Below are 16714 nucleotides of genomic sequence, written 5' to 3'. Positions count from 1 at the left end.
GCCGACAATCTCCGTGGGATCGACCCTTACTCACGTAAGGTATTACTTGGACGACCCAGTGCACTTGCTGGTTAGTTGTGCGGAGTTGCAAAAGTGTGATTGTAATTTCGTGCACCAAGTTTTTGGCGCCGTTGCCGGGGATTGTTCGAGTTTGGACAACTGACGATTTATCTTGTTGCTTAGATTAGGAATATTTTATTTTTGTTGGTTTAGAGTCTTTTATTTGAGTTTAGTTTCATATTTTAAGTTTGGTGTCAATTGCATGCTTTTACTCTCTTTTAATTTTTTCGAATTTGCATGTTCTTAGTCTTTCTTGATCTTTAAAAATTCTAAGTTTGGTGTCTTCTTTGTTTTTCCTTTAATTTTTCGAAAATATTGTGCTTGATTTTCTAAAAATTTTAAGTTTGGTGTTTTTGTGCTTTTATTTACTTAAAAATTTTTCAAAAATTTGTTCTTGGTGTTCATCTTGATCTTCAAAGTGTTCTTGGTATTCATCTTGACATTCAAAGTTTTCTTGTTTGTTCTCTGTGTTTTGATCTAAAATTTCTAAGTTTAGTGTCATTTTGTTATTTTTCTCTTTCCGCATTAAAATTCAAAAATAAAAAAAATATCCCTTCCTTATTTTACTCATAAATTTCGAAATTTTGCATTAATTTAGTCAAAGATTTTCAAAATCATATCTTTCTTTTTAGTCAAGTCAATATTCTAATTTCAAAAATTGATCTTTTCAAATCTTTTTCAAAAATCAAATCTTTTTAATTTCTTCAATCATATCTTTTCAATCATATTTTTTTTAATTTGCAATCATATCTTCTCAATCATATCTTTTTTCAAAATAATTTTTAATCATATCTTTTTAATTGCTAATTTTAAAATCTTTTTAATTAATTAATTAATTTAGTTTTCAATTTGCTTTGATTTTATTTTCTTTTAGTTTTTGAAATTTTATTTTATTTTATTATTTTCGGTCACTTTTAATTAAATAAAAAAAATATATATAATTCATATCAATTCCCTTTTCTCCATCATGGACATAAGTGGAAGTGAATAGTCCAGAAGGACTCTGGGGTCATATGCTAACCCCATTACAGCTGCATATGGGAGTAGCATCTGTATACCTCCCATCAAAGCAAGCAGCTTTGAGCTAAATCCTCAGCTCATTATCATGGTGCAGCAAAATTGCCAGTATTCCGGTCTTCCACAGGAAGAACCTACTGAGTTTCTGGCACAGTTCTTACAAATTGCTGACACAGTACGTGATAAAGAAGTGGATCAGGATGTCTACAGATTATTACTATTTCCATTTGCTGTAAAAGATCAAGCTAAGAGGTGGTTAAATAACCAACCCACAGCAAGCATAAAAACATGGAGACAGTTATCAGACAAATTTCTGAATCAATTTTACCCTCCAAAAAGGATGACACAGCTAAGGCTGGACATCCAAGGCTTTAAACAAGAGGATCATGAATCTCTTTATAATGACTGGGAGAGGTACAGAGGGATGCTAAGAAAATTCCCCTCTGAAATGTTTTCAGAGTGGGTACAGTTAGACATCTTCTACTATGGGCTTACAGAAAAAGCTCAGATGTCCCTAGACCACTCAGCAGGTGGATCTATACACATGAGAAAAATAATTGAAGAAGCTCAAGAGCTCATAGATACAGTTGCTAGAAATCAACATCTGTACTCAAACAGTGAGTCATCCATAAAAGAAGAAGCTATGGCAGTAACTACTGATCCTAATCCTCAAGAACAGATTGTTGAACTTAATCAGCAATTACTCCTTATGACAAAACAATTAGCAGAATTCAAAGAGATGATCCAAGACACTAAAAATGCTAACAAGAATATAGAAGCACAATTGAATCAGACAAGACAGCAGCTATCTAAACAGATAACAGAAGAATGCCAAGCTGTCCAACTAAGGAGCGGGAAGACATTAAATAACTCAGCTCAAAATAGCAAAAAGTCAAGAAAGGAAAAAATGACAGAGGATGACCAAACCACTGCCCAAAATCCCTCTGAGGATAGCAAGAGCCCAAAGAGGAATAATTCTGGCGTTCAAACGCCAGAAAAGGGTGAAAGACTGGCGTTAAACGCCCAGTGGATGCCCAATCCTGGCGTTCCAACGCCAATGAGGGATCAGACACCTGCAAGTGCTGATAGTAACCCCTCTAAGAAGGCTTCTCCAACCACCTCTGTAAGGAATAAACCTGCAGCAACTAAGGTTGAAGAATATAAAGCCAAGATGCTTTATCCTCAGAAACTCCGCCAAGCGGAACAGGATAAACAATTTGCCCGCTTTGCAGACTATCTCAAGACTCTTGAGATAAAGATCCCATTTGCAGAGGCACTTGAGCAAATACCCTCTTATGCTAAGTTCATGAAAGAAATCTTAAGTCATAAGAAGGATTGGAGAGAAACTGAAAAAGTGTTTCTCACTGAAGAATGCAGTGCAGTCATTCTGAAAAGCTTACCAGAGAAGCTTTAAGATCCAGGGAGCTTTATGATACCATGCACAATAGAGGGTGCTTGTACTAAGACAGCTCTATGTGACCTTGGAGCAAGTATCAATCTAATACCTGCATCCACCATCAGAAAGCTTGGCTTGACTGAAGAGGTCAAACCAACCCGGATATGTCTTCAACTTGCTGATGGCTCCATTAAATACCCATCAGGCATAATTGAAGACATAATTGTCAAGGTTGGGCCATTTGCCTTTCCCACTGACTTTGTAGTGCTGGAAATGGAGGAGCACAAGAGTGCAACTCTGATTCTAGGAAGGCCTTTCTTAGCAACTGGACGAACTCTCATTGATGTCCAAAAAGGGAAAGTGACCCTGAGAGTCAATGAGGATGAGTTCAAGTTAAATGTTGTCAAAGCTATGCAGCATCTAGACACGTCAAATGACTGCATGAGCATTGATATTATTGACTCCCTGGTGGAAGAGGTCAATATGACTGAAAGTCTTGAATCAGAGCTAGAGGACATCTTTAAAGATGTTCAGCCTGATCTGGAGGAATCAGAGGAAATAAAAGAACCTCTGAAAATCCCTCAAGAAGAGGAGAAACCTCCTAAACCCGAGCTCAAACCACTACCACCATCCCTAAAATATGCATTTCTGGGAGAGGGTGACACTTTTCCAGTGATCATAAGCTCTGCTTTAAATCCACAGGAAGAGAAAGCACTAATTCAAGTGCTAAGGACACACAAAACAGCTCTTGGGTGGTCCATAAGTGACCTTAAGGGCATTAGCCCAGCAAGATGCATGCACAAGATCCTATTGGAGGATGATGCTAAGCCAATGGTTCAACCACAGAGGCGGCTAAATCCAGCCATGAAGGAAGTGGTGCAGAAAGAGGTCACTAAGTTACTAGAGGCTGGGATTATTTATCCTATTTCTGATAGCCCCTGGGTGAGCCCTGTCCACGTTGTCCCCAAGAAGGGAGGCATGACAGTGGTTCATAATGAAAAGAATGAACTGGTTTCTACAAGAACAGTTACAGGGTGGCGTATGTGTATTGACTACAGAAGGCTCAATACAGCCACCCGAAAGGATCACTTTCCTTTACCATTCATAGACCAGATGCTAGAGAGACTAGCAGGTCATGAATATTACTGCTTTTTGGATGGCTATTCAGGTTACAACCAAATTGCAGTGGATCCTCAGGACCAAGAGAAAACAGCATTCACATGTCCTTCTGGAGTATTTGCCTACAGAAGGATGCCTTTTGGTCTGTGCAATGCACCTGCGACCTTTCAGAGATGCATGCTCTCTATTTTCTCTGATATGGTGGAAAAAAATTTGGAAGTCTTCATGGATGACTTTTCAGTATTTGGAGACTCATTCAGCTCCTGTCTTGACCATTTAGCACTTGTTCTGAAAAGATGCCAAGAGACCAACCTAGTTTTAAACTGGGAAAAATGTCACTTCATGGTGACTGAAGGAATTGTCCTTGGGCATAAAGTTTCAAACAAGGGAATATAGGTGGATCAAGCTAAAGTGGAAGTAATTGAAAAATTACCACCACCTGCCAATGTAAAGGCAATCAGAAGCTTTCTAGGACATGCAGGATTTTATAGGAGGTTTATAAAGAATTTTTCAAAAATTGCAAAACCTCTAAGCAACCTGCTAGCTGTTGACACGCCATTTGTGTTTGACACAGAGTGTCTGCAGGCGTTTGAAACCCTGAAAGCCAAGCTGGTCACAGCACCAGTCATCTCTGCACCTGACTGGACATTACCATTCGAACTAATGTGTGATGCCAGTGACCATGCCATTGGTGCAGTGTTGGGACAGAGGCATAACAAGCTTCTGCATGTCATTTACTATGCTAGCCGTGTTTTAAATGATGCACAGAAGAATTACACAACCACAGAAAAAGAGTTACTTGCAGTGGTTTATGCCATTGACAAGTTTAGATCCTATTTAGTAGGTTCAAAAGTGATTGTGTATACTGACCATGCTGCTCTTAAATACCTACTCACAAAGCAGGATTCAAAACCCAGACTCATAAGATGGGTGTTGCTTCTGCAAGAGTTTGATATAGAAATAAGAGACAGAAAAGGGACAGAGAACCAGGTAGCTAATCACCTGTCCCGGATAGAACCAGTAGCAGGGGCGTCCCACCCTCCTACTGAGATCTCTGAAACCTTTCCGGATGAGCAACTCTTCGCCATTCAGGAAGCACCATGGTTTGCAGACAGGAAAAGGAAGAAGCATGAAAGGCTTCTCTCAATACAGAGTCAAATAAAACCCCCCACATTCAAACTCTAAGTTTGGTGTTAAGAGGCCATCATCATGTTCTGAGTATCTGTGAGGCTCCATGAGAGCCCACTGTCAACCTACTGACATTAAAGAAGCGCTTGTTGGGAGGCAACCCAATTTTACTTATCTATGTTAATTTCTATTTTCCATTGTTATTTTATGTTTTCTATAGGTTGATGATCATGTGAAGTCACAAAAATAATAAAAAAAGCATAAAAATTCGAAAAATATAATGAAAATGGCACACCCTAGAGGAGAAGCCTACTGGCGTTTAAACGCCAGTAAAGGCAGCAGAATGGGCGTTAAACGCCCAGTCTGGCACCATTCTGGGCGTTTAACGCCAGAAATGGGCACCAGACTAGCTTTTAACGCCAGAAAAGGGCAAGAAGCTGGCGTTAAACGCCAGGATTGGCAGCAGTGGGCGTTTTGCACGCCTAACAGGTGCAGAGATGAGAAATCCTTGACACCTCAGGATCTGTGGACCCCACAGGATCCCCACCAACCTCAACTCACTCTCTCCCTTCACCAAACCACTTTCTCTCCCAAACCCACCCATACATGGCCAAAACCCAACCCTCTCTCCACCCCTATATAAACCCATCTTCACTCCTTCATTTTCACACTTCCTACACACTACTCCACCCACCTTGGCCGAAACCTTCACTACCCTCCATCCCCTCCATTTCTTCTTCTTCTCCTATTTTCTTTCTTCTTTATCTCGAGGACGAGCAAACCTTCTAAGTTTGGTGTGGTGAAAGCGTTGCTTTTTATTTTTCTATAACCATTTATGGCACCAAAGGCCGGAGAAACCTCTAGAAAGAGGAAAGGGAAGGCAAAAGCTTCCACTTTCGAGTCATGGGAGATGGAGAGATTCATCTCAAAGGTCCATCAAAGACCACTTCTATGAAGTGTGGCCAAGACTCCTCATTGATGAGGACACGCCCATCACTAAGAAAAGGATGGAGCAAACAAGAGAGCCCACTCATGAACCTCAACAAGAGCATGAGGAATTTCCTCATCATGAAATCCCTGAGATACCTCAAGGGATGAAATTTCCTCCACAAAACTATTGGGAGCAAATCAACACCTCCTTGGGAGAATTAAGTTCCAATATGGGACAACTAAGGGTGGAGCACCAAGAGCATTCCATCCTCCTCCATGAAATTAGAGAAGACCAAAGAACCATGAGAGAGGAGCAACAAAGGCAAGGAAGAGACATTGAGGAGCTCAAGCACTCCATTAGATCTTCAAGAGAAAGAACAAGCCGCCATCACTAAGGTGGACCCGTTCTTTAATCTCCTTGTTCTTTATTTTCTATTTTTTGAAAATTATGCTTTATGTTTATCTATGTTTGTGTCTTTATTACATGATCATTAGTGTCTAAGTGTCTATGCCTTGAATCTATGAAAATGAATCCATCACCTTTCTTAAATGAAAAATGTTTTTAATTGAAAAAGAAAAAGAAGTTCATGAATTTCAGATTTTAAAACAGTTTAATTATTTTGATGTGGTGGCAATACTATTGTTTTTCTGAATGAATGCTTGAACAGTGCATATTTTTTGAAATTGTTGATTCATGAATGTTAAAATTGTTGGCTCTTGAAAGAATGATGGAAAAGGAGAAATGTTATTTGATAATCTGAAAAATCATAAAATTGATTCTTGAAGCAAGAAAAAGCAGTGAAAAGCTTGTAGAAAAAAATATATATATGCGAAAAAAATGAATGAAAAAAAAGATAAAGAAAGAAAAAGAAAAAGCAAGCAGAAAAAGCCAATAGACCTTTAAACCAAAAGGCAAGGGTAAAATAAAAAGGATCCAAGGCTTTGAGCATCAGTGGATAGGAGGGCCCACAGGAATAAAATCCTGGCCTAAGCGGCTAAACCAAGCTGTCCCTAACCATGTGCTTGTGGCGTGAAGGTGTCAAGTAAAAACTTGAGACTGAGCGGTTAAAGTCGTGGTCCAAAGCAAAAAGAGTGTGCTTAAGAGCTCTGGACACCTCTAATTGGGGACTCTAGCAAAGCTGAGTCACAATCTGAAAAGGTTCACCCAGTTATGTGTCTGTGGCATTTATGTATCCGGTGGTAATACTGGAAAACAAAATGCTTAGGGTCACGGCCAAGACTCATAAAGTAGCTGTGTTCAAGAATCAACATACTTAACTAGGAGAATCAATAACACTATCTGGATTCTGAGTTCCTATAGAAGCCAATCATTCTGAACTGCAAGGGATAAAGTGAGATGCCAAAACTGTTCAGAGGCAAAAAAGCTAAAAGCCCGCTCATCTAATTAATACTGATCTTCATATATGTTTTTGGAATTCATTGTATATTCTCTTCTTTTTATCCTATTTGATTTTCAGTTGCTTGGGGACAAGCAACAATTTAAGTTTGGTGTTGTGATGAGCGGATAATTTATACGCTTTTTGGCATTGTTTTTAGTATGTTTTTAGTATATTTTAGTTAGTTTTTATTATGTTTTTATTAGTTTTTAAATAAAAATCACTTTTCTAGACTTTACTATGAGTTTGTGTATTTTTCTGTGATTTCAGGTATTTTTTGGCTGAAATTGAGGGACCTGAGCAAAAATCTGATTCAGAGGCTGAAAAAGGACTGCAGATGCTGTTGGATTCTGACCTCCCTGCACTCGAAGTGGATTTTCTGGAGCTACAAAAGCCCAATTGGCGCGCTCTCAATTGCGTTGGAAAGTAGACATCCTGGGATTTCCAGAAATATATAATAGTCCATACTTTGCCTGAGATTTGATGGCTCAAACAGGCGTTCCAAGTCAGCTCAAGAATTCTGGCGTTTAACTCCAGAACTGGCACAAAAGCTGGAGTTAAACGCCCAAACTGGCACAAAAGCTGGCGTTTAACTCCAAGAAAAGTCTCTACACATGAAAGCTTCAATGCTCAGCCCAAGCACACACCAAGTGGGCCCCTGAAGTGGATTTTTACACTAAACACCCTAGCTTACTCATTTTCTGTAACCCTAGGTCACCAGTTTACTATAAAAATTATTTTTAGTGATTCATCTTCTACCTCATGATATTTTACACGTTTCATATTGTATCTTCTACGGCATGAGTCTCTAAACCCCATTGTTGGGGGTGAGGAGCTCTGCTGTTCTTCATGAATTAATGCAATTACTACTGTTTTCCATTCTATCACTCTTGCTTCTATCCTAAGATATTCATTCGCACTTCAACCTGATGAATGTGATGATCCGTGACAATCATCATCATTCTCACCTATGAACGCGTGACTGACAACCACCTCCGTTCTACATGCAATCAAGCTTGAATGTGTATCTCTTGGGTTTCTAATCTAAGATTGGAACCTTCGTGGTATAAGCTAGAATTATTGGCGGTCATTCCTGAGATCAGGAACGTCTAAACCTTGTCTGTGGTATTCTGAGTAGGATCTGGGAAGGGATGACTGTGATGAGTTTCAAACTCGTGATTGTTGGGCGTGTGACAGACGCAAAAGGATTAATGGATCCTATTCCAGCATGATCGAGAACCGACAGATGATTAGCCGTGCGGTGACAGCACATTTGGAACATTTTCACTGAGAGGACGGGAAGTAGCCATTGACAACGGTGATGCCCAACATAAAGCTTGCCATGGAAGGAGCCTTGCGTGCATGAAGAAGAAGATAGTAGGAAAGCAGAGATTCAGAGGACAAAGCATCTCTAACGCCTCAACCTGTTCTTCATTACTGCATAACAAGTATTTATTTCATGTTCTTTTACTTTTTACAATCAAATCTGAGAATTATTGATATCCTTACTAAGAGTTACAAGATAACCATAGCTTGCTTCAAGCCGACAATCTCCGTGGGATCGATCCTTACTCACGTAAGGTATTACTTGGACGACCCAGTGCACTTGCTGGTTAGTTGTACGGAGTTGCAAAAGTGTGATTGTAATTCCGTGCACCACCAGCCAAATTGGTATATCTGGCGCTTGACAGAGGCTTCTTGGAATGCGTCCAATCCTTCTGGAGCAGGGGGGGAGATCTAAAGCTCGCTGAATGGCCCATTCGGATATAGGGACTTGCTTTTGACGGACGTAGACAGACTGCAGGACTGGCATGTGAAAATTAGAGTAGAATTCAACTACCCATGAGAGGTTGACCTGCCGTGGCTACCTCCGTAAGAATCTCCATTGTCTGCGCTCAATGCGGGGCTCTACAAAATCAACAATGTGGGTAGGGAGGATGAGTAGGTGCTCATTGTTGTAGTTTCGCTCAGCCAGGATGGGGAACATCTGCTCAAAGTAGTGGTTAGTGAACCGTGCAATGTCCCTTACTGGAAAGGCTTTCTCGGTTTCATCGACGTTGATATCCTCTTGACCCGATTTATTCTCGGTTTCAAGTGACGGGTTGTGCAATTGGCGCGAAGGCAGCTGACGAACGGAATTTCTGCTAGTAAAGAATTTCACAAATTAGCTCTCGTTGCTAGTATAGTTTCTAAACCAACAAAGAATTCTTTCGTACAAAAACTTGTTTGTCACTAAAGCAAACCTAATAAAATTAATAACCGAAGTATTTAAACCTCGGGTCGTCTCTCAAGAAATTGCAGGGAGGTGGAATTATTATTGCTTATGAGATTGTATCTTTTTGGAGTTTTTGAAATAAGGAACAAGAAAAGTAAATTGCAAGAAATTAAATTAATAACTAATAAAGCTCTTGGCAAGGTATGAGAACTGGAAATCATGTCCTAGTTATCCTTATCAATTGTGATGAAAATTGTTCATTACTCCCACTTAGTTAACCCTTACTAAATAAAGAAAAGTCAAGTGGACTAATCAATTTGATTCCTCAAGTCCTAGTCAACTCCTAAGGAAAGGCTAGCTTTAGAGAGATCCAAATCAACCAGCAAATTTCAATTATCAACCGACAAAGGAGTTTGATAACTCAAGTGTCACCAATTACTCAACCAAAGCCAAAAGAAGAGAAATCCAAATTAAATTGAAAGCATCAATCACATAAATTGAAGAAAGTAATCATAAATCTGAAATACCTTAATTTGCATTAAATAGAAAATCAAAGTAATCATGAGAATTCATAAACCAAATAGCAACATAAAGTAATCAATAAGGAAAATAGATAAACTAGAATGCTAGAATAAATAAAAGTAGAAGAGAAACTAAATTAAAGAAATATTGAACCTGGAATTGAGAAGAGATAATCCTAAAACTAAGAGAAATCCTAAATCATAAAACCTAGAGAGAGGAGAGAGCCTCTCTCTCTGTAGAAAACTACATCTAAAACCTAAAATTGTGAATAATGAGAAGTTGTGTGAATGAATGGATGGATTCTTCCACTTTATAGCCTCTAATCTGTATTTTTTGGGCCAAAAACTGGGTCAAAAACAGCCCAAAAATTGCCCCCAGCGATTTCTGATACGTCCAGCACGCGACAAAGTCACGCGTACGCGTGAATTGAATTTTCTCCAGGTCATGCGTACGCGTGATCCACACGTGCGCGTCGCCTATCTTCGGGGCAGCTATGGAAAATTATATACCGTTGTAAAACTTCGGACGTTAGCTTTCCAACACAACTGAAACCGCCTCATTTGGACTTTTGTAGCTCAAGTTATCGTCGAATTAGTACCAAGAGGTCAGGCTGGACAGCTCAGCAATTCCTTCAGTTTCTTGTATTCCTTCCACTTTTGCATGCTTCCTTTCCATCCTCTAAGCCATTCCTGCCCTATAAATCCTGAAATCACTTAACACACATATCAAGACATCGAATGGTAATAAGAGAAGATTATTAATTAGTAATTTAAGGCCAAAGAAGCATGTTTTCAATTATATCACAGAATTAGGAAGGATTTGTAAAACCATGCAAATTGTATGAGTAAGTGTGCAAAGAACTGATAAAAACCACTCAATTGAGTACAAGATAAACCATAAAATAGTGGTTTATCAATCTCCGATCCCCACACTTAAATATTAGCATGTCCTCATGCTAAGCTCAGGAGAAGCTATAAGAGAGTGAAGATGAATGGTAAAACTTATGAAATGCAACCTATCCATATGAATGTAACTAAATGCAAAAATACTTCTACCTACTTGGTTAAAAGTAAACAAATTCTCCAAGACAAACATAAATCAGATTTGACTAGTTCAAATCACACAATAAAAGACAAGTAAACTTGTAAGAAGATAACTCATGAAAGCAGGGAACATAGAATCAAGCATTGAGCTCTCACTAGTAGTGTATATGCACTCAAATATCTCAAGTGTCTAAAGTTAATTCACTATACTCTTCTCTAGTCATGCTTTCTAAACGTTGTTCTTCATCTAACCAATCAACAAAAATTTAGTATACCAATGCAAACATCATGAGGTCTTTTCAAGGTTGTAATGTGGCTAAGGTCAGGGTGAGGATATATGTATGGCTAAGTGAGCTATAATATGAATCTTTGACTAACCTAAGCTCTCACCTAACACACACACGCGCACTCTATGTAACTCTAGAATCATGCCTAGCTACCCAAAATTCCCACTTTTTCATCACATACTCATGTACCAAATATTTCTTTAGTTTTATCACGTATGCATTGATCTTTTATTAAACTTAGCATTGGGGTAATTTTCCCCTATTTATTTATTTATATTATATATATTTTTTCTCTTTTTCTTTTTTTCTTTTTCTCTTTCTTTTTTCTTTTTTTCTTTTTTTTTATTTTTTATTTTTTTATTTTTTATATTTTTTTTATGATTAAAAGTAAATATAACATATCAATGTACATGAATTTTTAATTTTTCTGATCTCACATGAGTAGGTACCAAAATTTCTAATATTTTATCAAAGTAGAAGCATAACACATTCCCTATTAACCCATGTTCCCACAGTTTCTCCACACTTAGTTGATACACAATCTCTATCTTAAACTAACCAAAGATTCAATTGGGGTATTTAATTGTTTTTCCGCTTAAGGCTAGTGATGTGGTAAAATAAATGGAGATTAAAATGCTCAAGGTGGCTAACAAAGGTGATTGAAAGGGTAGGCTATTTGGGATAAGTGAGCTAATAACAAATGATGGCCTCAATCATATGCATACATATAAATACACTAAACATTGGACATATAGAGTGGAACAAAATATAGATTACAATCATAGAGAAGAAAACACACAAGAATAAAATATTATGGTTAAATAGTGTAACCATATAATTAAGCTCAAATCTCACTAGGTTGTGTGTTCTTAGCTATAAACTATGTTCCAAATTACAATCTTCAAACAAGTTTGACACAAAATTTTTTTAATTTAGATTAGTGAAATGCTATAAAAAGGGTCTTGAAAAAGAAAATATTACTTCAACCAAGTAGTAGCTAAATGCACAAAATTAAACAAACATGCAATCAAAATGCAAATGCAACAACTAAATTAACATAGAAAATTAAACATTGGTGTTGAAAAGAAAATAACTAACCCACGGAAGTCGGTATCGACCTCCCCACACTTAAAGATTTCACCGTCCTCGGTGCATGCTGAGATGTGCAAGTGGACGAGCTGCTACAACTGATGCTTTTCTCCAAAAATTGTGCAGATGGACTTGTCTGTCGCCCCATATAGAAGTTCTTCCTTTCCCTTCTCGGTGGTCATCCTGAAAGAAGAGGAAAAAAAGAGAAAAGTAACCCAGAAATAAAGATAAGAAAACAGATAAAGTATGGGTGGATTAATGCCAAATAACGAAAGTCTCAAATACATGGTAGCTACAACAAGCAAGTGAGAAAACAGTAGAAGCAGATGACATATCAATAATGCAAAAATTGCAATAATGGGGGAGAGATAGTGGGTAATGAAAGACAATGTAAGTGTATATCAATGCAAGTGGAATATAAGTATCATAAAGGAGTAGCATTGACTTAAATAAGATTACCCAATCAGAGTTAAACAAGTCATGAAGCACCAGAATAATGGAAGAAAAGATGCAATAGTTGAAAAAAATATTTAACACCAATGATAAAGTAGGAAATTAGAAAAGAAGATGAAAATGTGAATAGAATTAAAATGCAATGAAAGAAAGTATGCAAATAAATTAAGTAAAATAAAATGAAAGAGAATAAGGATGAGAAGAAAGTGAGAAAAGAAGAAGAAAGTGAGAAAGGAGGAAGAAAGAAGGAGAAAAGAGAGAAGAAAGGAGAAAGGGGATGAAAAATCGGGACGCGACGCGCGCGCGCATGGCACGCGTGTGCGTGAAAACTGCATTAACCATGTGACGCATACGCGTCACCCACGCGTATGCATGGGTGGTCTGGAAGCGAAAGGACGCGCACGCGTCAGGGATGCGTACGCGTGGATGACCTTGTGCCTCTAGCACAGTTCCAGCGTGGGGGCAGCACGACTTTCTGTCCAACACATTCTTTACACCGATTTCCCTATCCACGCGTGCGCGTGCTTGATGCGTACGCGTGGATTTCACTTGTGGCAGATGACGCGAATTGTGCGCAGAGCACACCAGCCACACGATTCCATCACAACTTTCTATTCGTTGGATAGGGAAGTGAAATTGCTATCGACGCCCACGCGTGGCCTGTGCGCACGCGTGGTTTGCCCTTTTTTTTATATGCAAAATGCAGAATGCAGCATGAAGATGCTAATGCAAACATTATGAATGACACTAATAAAATTAAAATAAAATAAACTAGGAATAAAAGGAATGATTATACCATGGTGGGTTGTCTCCCACCTAGCACTTTTAGTTAAAGTCCTTAAGTTGGACATATGGTGAGCTCCTTGTCATGGTGGCTTGTGCTTGAACTCATCCTGAAACTTCCAACAATGCTTGGACTTCCAATAAGCTCTATCAATACCAAGTAAATTTTCCAAGCTTTGATGGATTTCTTCACAAGCTTTGAGCTCCCAAAATTGATCCTCATATATTCTTGGATCCCAAATCTTGATTCTACACCCGTCTTCAAGTTGATCATCATGATTCCATCCGGGTGGTAAGCAATCCGAATTCTTACTAAGGCATATAAACAGCTTCCTAGACCCATTCATTCGAGCTCTGCACCAACCCTTGCATTTAGATTTTTAGCTCCCAACCACAACGAACCTAAGATTGTGTTGCCAACCACTAACCGTCTCCCTCTTACTCTTAAAGCCACAAAGAGCTCTAAGTTGCCCATCCGTCTCAAGCAGAGCATATTCAAGTGGGAAAGTAAAGGTTAAGGATAAGTATTTTACCCACTTGAATGTTGTATTGGATGGTAATGGCTTTGGAGGAGAGGTCTCCAACAGCTTTGGCAAGGTGATTTCAAGCTCCATTCCCTTGTGCTCTCCCTTGGCATCCTCCACCTCTTTGCAAGCTTCTTCAATTCCAACCTCTTCCTCTTGGTAGCTTTTTTCCAATTCAATCTCTTTTTCATTGCTTACCAAGGGCATGGGAGGTTGTGCCTCTTCTTCTTTAATCTCCATCTCTTGATCAGCCTCTTCAAAGTCTTCAACCATGATATGCCTTGGAGGTTGTACACCCTCCTCAACATCAATTTCAAATGTCTTGGAAGGAGGCTCTATGACTCGAGGTTCCCATGGAGGTTCAGCATCTCCTAAGTCTGCAACCACTTCTTCTTCTTTACGTATTACTGCTTTGTCCAGTTGTTTTAGTATAAAACCGTACTTCTCCTTGATGATTTCCTTTCCCTGACAACTCCTTTCAACTATTCCTTCATCTTCAAGGGTCTCTCCTACCTCCACATTTTGGGCCTTCTCTTGCTCTTCTGGAAATAGGACCGCGTGTAACCAATCCATTGCGACCCTAAGGCGATCCCTTCTCTCTTGTTCTATGTCACTAGCATAATTGGGATCGTGTTGCTCTTGGGTTGATGGATGTGGGTATTCTTCCACAGAGGGTGGTGGTGTACTAGAGCTTGAAGGTTGAGTATTGGGGGTAGAGGGTTGGTCCCTGCGGGATATAAGATTTTGGAGTTTAGAGGTGAGACTAATGAGATTAGAGATAAGTGTGTTGTTTAACAATGGAGGTTGGGGTGGATAAGAGGGTTCAGTATTTGGGAGGGAAGGTTCATAATAAGGAGGTGGTTCTGCTTGGTAAGGATATGGAGATGGTGAATATTGAGGTGGTGGTTCTGGGTATGGTTCATATGGTGGTTGGTGTGGTGGATAAGGGGCTTGTGAGTTTGGTGGTTCAAAGGTATGTTGTGGAGGTGGTTCATAAGCATAGGGTGGGCTTGTTGGTAACTACAAGGGAGTCTACCATATCTATCATCTTGGTACGTACCTCGAAATGGCTCTTGACCATAGTAATTTGGTGGAGGTTGGTTGTCACGAAAAGGTCCATCATAACTATTGTCTTGGTATGCATCATAGAATGGTTGTTGGTTATAGCGCATTGGAGGGGGTTGTTGCCAAGAGGGTTGATCAAATCCTTGTGGCTCCTCCCATCTTTGATTCTTCCAACCTTGATGTCTGTTCTCATTATAGTTTCCATTCCTTACAACAACATTGGAACTAAACTTAAAGCCAGAGGGGTGAGAATTCATAGTAGCAACAGAAATAAAAACTAATAGAAATTAATGAAAATAAACTCCTAAAACTAGAAACATGAACAAAGAGCGAAAAAGCAAAATTATTTACAATAACCAATAATAAGGCATACGTTTGCAATTCCCCGGCAACGGCGCCATTTTGACGAACGAAATTTCTGCTAGTAAAGAATTTCACAAATAAGATCTTGTTGCTAGTATAGTTTCTAAACCAACAAAGAATCCTTTCATACAAAAACTTATTTGTCACTAAAGCAAACCCAATAAAATTAATAACCGAAGTATTTAAACCTCGGGTCGTCTCTCAAGGAATTGCAGGGAGGTGGAATTATTATTGGTTATGAGATTGTATCTTTTTGGAGTTTTTGAAATAAGGAACAAGAAAAGTAAATTGCAAGAAATTAAATTAATAACTAATAAAGCTCTTGGCAAGGTATGAGAACTGGAAATCCTATCCTAGTTATCCTTATCAATTGTGATGAGAATTGTTCATTACTCCCACTTAGTTAACCCTTACTAAATAAAGGAAAGTCAAGTGGACTAATCAATTTGATTCCTCAAGTCCTAGTCAACTCCTAAGGAAAGGCTAGCTTTAAAAGGATCCAAACCAACTAGCAAATTCCAATTATCAATCGACAAAGGAGTTTGATAACTCAAGTGTCACCAATTACTCAACCAAAGTCAAAAGAAGAGAAATCTAAATTAAATTGAAAGCATCAATCACATAAATTGAAGAAAGTAATCATAAATCTGAAATACTTTAATTTGCATTAAATAGAAAATCAAATTAAACATGAGAATTCATAAACCAAATAGCAACATAAAGTAATCAATAAGGGAAATAGATAAACTAGAATGCTAGAATAAATAAAAGTAGAAGAGAAACTAAATTAAAGGAACATTGAACCTGGAATTGAGAAGAGATAATCCTAAAACTAAGAGAAATCCTAAATCCTAAAACCTAGAGAGAGGAGAGAGGCTAGAGAGAGGAGAGAGCCTCTCTCTCTGTAGAAAACTACATCTAAAACCTAAAATTGTGAATAATGAGAAGTTGTGTGAATGAATGGATGGATTCTCCTACTTTATAGCCTCTAATATGTCTTTTCTGGGCCGAAAACTGGGTCAAAAACAGCCCAGAAATCGCCCCCAGCGATTTCTGATACGTCCAGCACGCGGCAAAGTCACGCGTATGTGTCGTCCACGCGTACGCGTGGATTGAATTTTCTCCAGGTCATGTGCGCATGATCCACGCGTGCGTGTCGCCTATCTTTGGGGTAGCTATAGCAAATTATATATCGTTGTGAAGCCCCGGACGTTATCTTTCCAACGCAACTAGAACCGCCTCATTTGGACCTCTATAGCTCAAGTTATCATCGAATTAGTACCAAGAGGTCAGGTTGGACAGCTCAGCAATTCCTTTAGTTTC

The sequence above is a fragment of the Arachis hypogaea genome, chromosome 18 (assembly GCF_003086295.3).
Source record: "Arachis hypogaea cultivar Tifrunner chromosome 18, arahy.Tifrunner.gnm2.J5K5, whole genome shotgun sequence".
In the NCBI taxonomy this organism is placed as follows: Eukaryota; Viridiplantae; Streptophyta; class Magnoliopsida; order Fabales; family Fabaceae; genus Arachis; species Arachis hypogaea.
The sequence above is the reverse complement of the archived record's forward strand: the minus strand, read 5'-3'. Positions refer to the sequence as shown.